Source organism: Rattus norvegicus, chromosome 1, assembly GCF_021556685.1.
Source record: "Rattus norvegicus strain SHRSP/BbbUtx chromosome 1, alternate assembly SHRSP_T2T, whole genome shotgun sequence".
Lineage (NCBI taxonomy): Eukaryota > Metazoa > Chordata > Mammalia > Rodentia > Muridae > Rattus > Rattus norvegicus.
In genome coordinates this window covers 254,387,364-254,395,089 of record NC_141534.1, presented here as the reverse complement: position 1 = coordinate 254,395,089, position 7,726 = coordinate 254,387,364, and the positions used below count along the sequence as shown (strand labels likewise).

The 7,726-nt window shown below is 49.0% G+C and overlaps 1 pseudogene across 1 annotated transcript; it reads right to left on the bottom strand.

Annotated features, from left to right (window-relative positions):
* Nucleotides 1-5,419: 5,419 nt before the first annotated feature.
* Nucleotides 5,420-7,169, bottom strand: LOC147997116 (josephin-2 pseudogene; annotated as a pseudogene). The gene has a single exon (XR_015655454.1). The product of XR_015655454.1 is annotated as a josephin-2 pseudogene (transcript).
* Nucleotides 7,170-7,726: the final 557 nt, after the last annotated feature.

The window sequence follows — 7,726 nt, the reverse complement described above, 5'->3', positions numbered from 1 at the left end:
GAGCATTGCCAGCTTCTCCCTTCATCCCTTATACCAGGGTACAGTGAAGGACCTCGGAGAGGAGCAGGGGGGCTAAGTTAAGACCAGGTGTTCTGAATTCATGCCTCCCCCCATTTCTTAGAAAACTGTCTTGGCCTCTTCCTTCCATTCTTTCTCCCCTAAGAGATACATTAATTAATAATGTCCTGTTATTTACCTATACAATGATTTCCTTCCCCTCTGGCTCCAGGGAGGACTCGTGTGCACATCTGAATTCTCATCCTCTCCCCTACCCTCACCCATATGACAGAGAAAAATACTGAGACCCAGGAACCGCAGAGTCGAGGGTAGCAAGAATACTCCCCATGGATGGCTTGTCCCGTAGCTTCTCAGCAGCGAGAAGTATCATCATCCAGGGGCAGCTAGACAAGAGTGATGCTGCGTGCCCAGGGATGGTCACTGTGCCGACAGGTGTGAGTGCTAGTTAATAGGCAGGGTCAGGGGTGGCAGCTGTCCTACATGGCATAGAACAGTGGAACAGCAGTGCACAGTAAAGAAAGTGCCACTCAAAGCACCCCTCCACCAATGTCTATAGATGAGAAACTGCGGTCCAGTGAGGAAAGGGATTCCAATCGATTCATTGACGATGTCCCTTTCCCTCAGGAAAAGATTCCTACAAACCTCCCAGTGCTGCTCAGCTTAGAGACGCCATTCGCTACCTCTCTGGCAGCCCCGTGTGATCCATGTGTAAGATCCGGCCCAAGAGAGTAAGCGGGTGTGTTGCTCGGAACTGCCAGCCGAAATGTCCCCTTGCATGGGAGGGCAGTGAACTTCTTCCTGCTGCTGTCTGAAACACAGGTGTATCGTGGACAGCATTTTGGATGGAGAGGCGATGTATCAAGGATGGAGGTGAAGCAAGAAGTCAGGAGCCCCTGACGGAGTGATGTCACTTCCTATCCCTGGACTCCTGCTCCAAAAGGGCAGGGATGGAGGGGGAGAGTCCTCTGTAGTGTGTCTCTTGGGGATTCTTCAAATATTTACAGTTAAATTGGTAGAGCCACGTGGCTCCTTAACAGTCAGCAAACATTTTCGAGTATCTAAATATGTTGGGGTTGGGGATTTGGCTCAGTGGCAGAGCACTTGCCTAGGAAGCACAAGGCCCTGGGTTCGGTCCCCAGCTCCGAAAAAAAAGAAAAAAAAAAAAAGAACTAAATATGTCAGACCGCATGATGGGAAATTTTTTTTTTACAGGCATCATTTAAGGGGAGAATCAACGGAGAGCACAGTCCTCAGCCCACGTTGCACGTAAACTATTTAAAAACACGAAGGCTGAAGGCTTAGCCAGGAAGGAACTGACCCAGGGTGAGGGAAACCCTGAACCCAAACCTCCCACTCCTGGGCTGTCACTGTCCATCACAAGAGACCAGACAGGGCCAACAGAATGACTGTGCAGTGCCAAAGCCTGGGTCAGCCTTGTCCTTGGCCAGCACAGAGCCATCCGATAAAAGCAAGCCTTCTGCATCCAATGAGCCTAGGAGGGGTATTTCAGGAGGATGTGGCCGCAGTGCTCATTCTGCCCATAAACTCAGTCAGACGAGTTAATTCAGGCCGGCTCTCCATTAAGAATAACACAAGGAGGGGAAGCCAAAAATCACACCAGCATCGTCCTGAAAGTGCTGAGAACCATAAGCCACTGAGACATTCCCGGGTTGGATCCCGTGCACAACGCTGAGCTGTTGGGCTCCCTGCCTTCATCTCAAGGACAATTGCTGACCTTGGGAATGTATCGGAGCATGGCTGCTCTGTGGATTCCTACAGGGTTAAAGGGGAAAGGTGAAGACCCAGGGTTTGTGAAGGAAGGATGCTGTAAACACAGACCACACATGGAGGGAACCTGCATGTGTGAACCAGGGAAAGTGCACCATACCAAGTCCAGCCAGCCGGACGGCAGACCTGCCCCCCGGGTTCTTGATTAAATTACAGCTGAGGAAAGTAAAAATAGTCCCTGGGTTTTTGAACTCTAGGTATCAAGGTGTTATTCCGAACCCTAAGACAGGAGACAATATGCATGGCTGGGTGTGTAGTCGGTTGGTAGAAAGAATGCTTCCTTAGCTGACACCCAAAAGCCCTGGGTTTGAACCCCAACACCACATAAGGCAGTAAACTCCAGCCCTCCAGAGGTAGAGGCAGGAGGGCTAGGAGATCAAGGATGTCCCCAACTATATAACAGATTGAAGCCAACCTGCGCTCTGTCTATAAAACAAAATAAAACAGAATGCAGCAGACAACATAGGCAGACTCGAAGGTACATGAGACGCGGCTGTTGTCAGGAATAAATTGTAAAAAGCCACTGTGATTACTGCACTCGAGTCACTGTAAGTCCAATTACATCTTCCCAGCTCACACCTTCCCACAGCCCTCGAAACATCAACAGACCTGAAAGCCATCAAGTGTTCGGCTCGCCTCCATCTCTGGTTCCACAGTGCAAGGAAAAGACCAGTCCCCGAAAGCTGCCTCTGACCTCCACTCGCGCGCTGTGGTACTCACACAGGAGCGCACGCGCGCGATAATAAAGAGGGTTGTGATTTTAAAAATGAGGCTCTTGGTCTGTAGCCCTGGCTCACTCGGACGGACCCTGCTATGTAGACTAGGCTTGCCGAGAGCTCACAGAGATCAGCCTGCCTCTGCCTCCCAAGTTCTAGGTTTAAAGGCATGCGCCACTATGCCCAGCCCACGACGACCTTTTGAAAGGCTACTAACAGTAAGGTTCTGGCAAAATCAGCTTCTGAAAAAGACAAATTAATGGAGAAGACCAGTGTTGCTGGAGCTAGGGGTAGATAGCATAAATGACTGGAACAGGGGTTTGAAGGACAGTGAACTCTCCACATGGTGTCCTAGTGTGGGAATACACCCTCGTGTGTTTGTCCACGCCCATCGAATGTACAGCACTGAGGGACCCATGTGTAGGCTACGGACTTGGATGCTAATGATACAGCAGCTCAGGTTCCTCAGTTGTGACAGACACAGCATGGGACACAGAATGACATGGGGTGGGGGAGGGGTTGGGGATTTAGCTCAGTGGTAGAGCGCTTGCCTAGCAAGCGCAAGGCCCTGGGTTCGATCCCCAGCTCTGAAAAAAAAAAAAGAAAAAGAAAAAAAACAAGACATGGGGTGGGGGGTACATGGGAACCTCTGCACTTCCTAATCAATTTTAGTATGAACAAAAATAGTTTTAAAAACGATTTCGCTTTAACAGCCTCTGTATGTGTATGTCTCTCTCTCTCTCTCTCTCCCTCGTGTGTGTGTGTGTGTGTGTGTGTGTGTGTGTGTGTGTGTGTGTGTGTGTGTATACACATGAGATTAAGTGCCTAGAAGGGGCATCAGATCCTGGAGCTGGAGTTATAGTGGTTTTAAGGCATGTGGGTGCTGGGAACTAAACTCAGGTCCTCTGCAAGAACCGTATACACTTTTTTTTTTTTTTTGGTTCTTTTTTTCAGAGCTGGGGACCGAACCCAAGGCCTTGCGCTTCCTAGGCAAGCGCTCTACCATTGAGCTAAATCCCCAAACCCCGTATACACTCTTAACCACATCTTTCGAGCCATCTCCCCAGCCCCAAAATCCTTTAAGAAAGTCAATTAAAGTTCTTTAAAATGTGAGAAATGTTGTGACTCTTCTCCTGTGTGCAAACAAGAGATGTGTTAAAGTGTTCCTTAACACACTGAGGGAAGATATTGGCAGGAAAGGTCCCAGGGCAGTGAAGGTGGCATAGTACAAATCAAAGGAAGATCCTAGCAGGGGATTTTTAAATTTGTTTTTATGGATATGGGTGTTTTACCTGCACATATGTTTCTATACCATGTGTGCACCTAGTGCCTATGGAATCTAGAAGACAGCAGTATCAGGTCCCCTGGAACCAAAGTTACAGGCAGTTGTGACCCATCATGTGGGTGCTAGGAGCTGAATTCAGGTCCTCTGGAAGAGCAGCCAGAACTCTTATGTGTTAAGCCATCTTTCCAGCCCCAGTTTTTCTGAGACAAGATATCTCAGCTAGCCTCAAACTTACCTTATAACCTTCAACTTCTAATTCTTCTGTCCTTATCCTGAGTTGTGAAATCATGGGTGAACACTCCCATGCCTAGCACTAGGGATCAAGTCCATGTCAAGCAAGCTGTCTATCAGCTGAGCAACATGCCCCTTGATGGGCACTGAATTTGAAGACAACAGGAAACAACTCAGAAATCAGTCTAGATTTTCTTATCATTGTTGAATTGCATCACCATGCAATACCCCTAACCTGAAAAGCCCTCCAAACAAGTGAGGCCTTTGTGGCTAGGCTCTCACACTAGCTTCCAATTCACACCTTCCTACTGCTCTTCCAATTCACACCTTCTCACTGCTCTTCCAATTCACACCTTCCTACTGCTCTTCCAATTCACACCTTCCTACTGCTCTTCCAATTCACACCTTCTCACTGCTCTTCCAATTCACACCTTCCTACTGCTCTTCCAATTCACACCTTCCTACTGCTCTTCCAATTCACACCTTCTCACTGCTCTTCCAATTCACACCTTCCTGCTGCTCTTCCAATTCACACCTTCCTACTGCTCTTCCAATTCACACCTTCTCACTGCTCTTCCAATTCACACCTTCCTACTGCTCTTCCAATTCGCACCTTCTCACTGCTCTTCCAATTCACACCTTCCTACTGCTCTTCCAATTCACACCTTCTCACTGCTCTTCCAATTCATACCTTCCCGGTTCACACCTTGCCACTGGTAGCTAGGCTCTCACACTAGCTTCCAATTTCACACCTTCCCTCTGCTCAGCCCTGCTTTTGTGGCTAGGCTCTCACACTAGTTTCCAATTCACACCTCCCCACTACTCAAACTTTAATGAGCACTATGGTCTCTGTGGCAGTTATTCAAAGGCTGCTGGCTTTTCTGGGACAGTCTTCGGCATATAGGGTCTTAGCTACATGCGGCATTTAAAAACAAATAGATAGCTGTTGGGATCTATATTTACAGGAAACTTGAATGCTCCTGGTTTCTCTTATACTAGCCAGCATCTAGCTTCAGAGTGTTACTGCTAGCAATTCACAATCCAGTGTCAAGATACTGTAATTTAAAGCTGAGGTTCACATTAGGACTCTGCCCTGTGATTTTTGAACTCTATGAGTTTGGACAAAGACATGGTGACATGTGTCCACCTTAACAGTGTCATAGAAAATGGCTTCACTGCCGTGAAATAATCATGCCTCAGCTTTTCATCCTCTACACCCTGCCAACCTGGCAACCTGCTTTCTAGCTCCATGGTTCTGCCTTTTCTAGTATGTAGTATTTTGGTTTCTGCTTATTTCATTGAGGTTTCTTCCATGGCTCATGGGTTAATAAATCTCCCCCCCCCCTTTTTTTAAACAAAAGAGCAGATTTATTGAGGCAGCAGTGGTCAGGGGAGCAGGGACCCTGGGGCAGGGCAGGCCTCCTAAGGCCTGGAGTTACAGATTCTTTTCAGGCACTGGATACAGGACCGTGGCAGTAGGCAGCCCTTCCCAGGCAGTAGATTATCTTGTGTGCAGCCAGCAGCCAGCCTCCTCCACCTCCTTGATCACCATCAAAAGCACCTTGCACAGGCCTTGGGCCACGGCAGCTGCTAGGAAGGCCCTGACACCATCCTCTCCTTCCAGGGCTTCAGGCACCCGTAACTTCGAGTCCAGATTATAGCGGATGCCGTCCTCCTGGCGCAGGGCCACCTGGCACAGCCCCGGTGACACAGGAGAGGGTAGGTTCAAGATCAGGCCTACTATCTGGAGCAGGACTAACTGGGACAAGGGTCTCCTCCTCTCCCACCACACAGCAGCCAGGCCCAGGCCCTACAGAGCAGCCATGATCACGTTGATATCATAGTTGCCAGTGCCCAAGAGGCTGCGATGGGAGTTCAGTTGGGAATCTGGGGCTAGCCTCTCGCAGATTTCGTCAGCATCTTCCTGGCTAAAGAGCTGCTCTTGGAGGACGTTGTTGAGAGCATGGACGGCACACAGCTCTAGCCTCTGCCGCTCTTGATACACTGAGGGTGGACTTGACCTCGCTTCCACCGCCTGAGACATGCCCTCCTCAGGTCCCTAAAGGCCTTTCGGCTCCCTGGGACTGGCCACTTTCGCATTCCCTAGGCAGCAATCAGGTGGTACCACGCTGACTGAAAGTCTTTTCCTTTTTTCTTGCTGAATAATATTCCTCTGCATGAACATACCACAGTTGATCCATTTGCTTATTGAAATGCATCCTGCTTGCCATAAGTGGATCTTCCTAATGCTGAGACCATTTAATACAGTTCCTCATGCTGTGGTGACCCCCAACTGTACATTTGATGCTGTTAGGAATCATGATGTAAATATGTTTTCTGATGGTCTAACGTGACTTCTGTGAAAACATCATTCAACCTCCCCCAAAGGGGTCACCACCCACAGGTTGAGAACCCCTGATCTAGAGTGTGTTCAGAACCATTCAACTGACTTCTGGTGCAGTTTGTGTCCCTAAACTTTAGTACAACACACTCCTGGGTTTAAAGAATAAATTGAAGGAAGCTGAGGATGTAGCACAGTTGGTTGGTCTGCCTAGCATACATGAAGTCCTAGGTTCAGTCCCCAGCAATGCATAATTCAGATGTGTATTCCTGCAATTCCAGCAGTGGGGAGGTGAAAGCAGGAGGATCAGACATCCAAGGGCATCTTCTGCTACATATCGAGGTATATGGGCTATATGAGGCCTTGTCTTAATTAAACAAAAAGTAAAAAATAAGAAACAACTTATAAGTAGGAAGTAGAGCTGAGTCCCTTTGGTTCTGTTCCCCAGGTGGTTAAGTGACATAGCTGGCCTTCCGTGGCTTGTGTAGGGCCAACTGAGAGTATGCAACGGGCTCAAAGTCTCCCCTGTGGTGATCAGTCCCTGTGATAACGATGGGACCCCAATAACAATGGGATAACGATGCTGGACAGAGCATCGTGGGTAATCCCCACTCACAGACTCGCCGCCTTGCTCCACCTCAGTCTCCTCTGGCCATCTTGGTGAGCAAGCAGAGACATGGACGTCCTGTCTCCGACTCTCTCACCCTTCTCTTCCTCACCTTCTGCTTGCAATAAAACCCCATTTCACTACACAGCTCCGAGTAGAACTGTAGCCCTGGGAGAGGCCATGTCTGCCATCAAGTGCCATGTGACAGTAGCCGCGCAACAATGTTTGCAGACGGGATCAAGAAGTGAATCGATGGCTTCTGTCCCTCCTATGGATCCCACAGACGGCATGAGCAGAGATCTGAGGTCACCGGTCCCACCCAGAAACTCTGTCATTTTCTCATTTACCATGGTTTTATCTCCAGGGAGCAGAAGCTGGTCCTTTGGGGGATGGTGTTCCCATTCTGAACAGCTGTGTTCCACATCACCCCCCTCAGGGGCGGGGATACAGTTCAGTGGTACAGCGCTTGCCTGGCATGAGGCTCCGAGTTCCATCCCTAACATCACATAAGACCAGGATGATGGCGCATGCTAGTAATCTCGGGGTCAGACGATCAGCCAGTCTCAGCTGGATATAGTATGTTCAAGGTCAACCTAGGGTACAAGAGACCTCAGTGGGCGAGGGTACTTTCCTCTAAGCCTGATGGCCTGAGCTCAGTCTCTGGAACCTTTGTGACAGAAAGAGAGAGGTAGCTCATTTCTGACCTGTACACACACATGCAATGGACAGGTGGATGGATG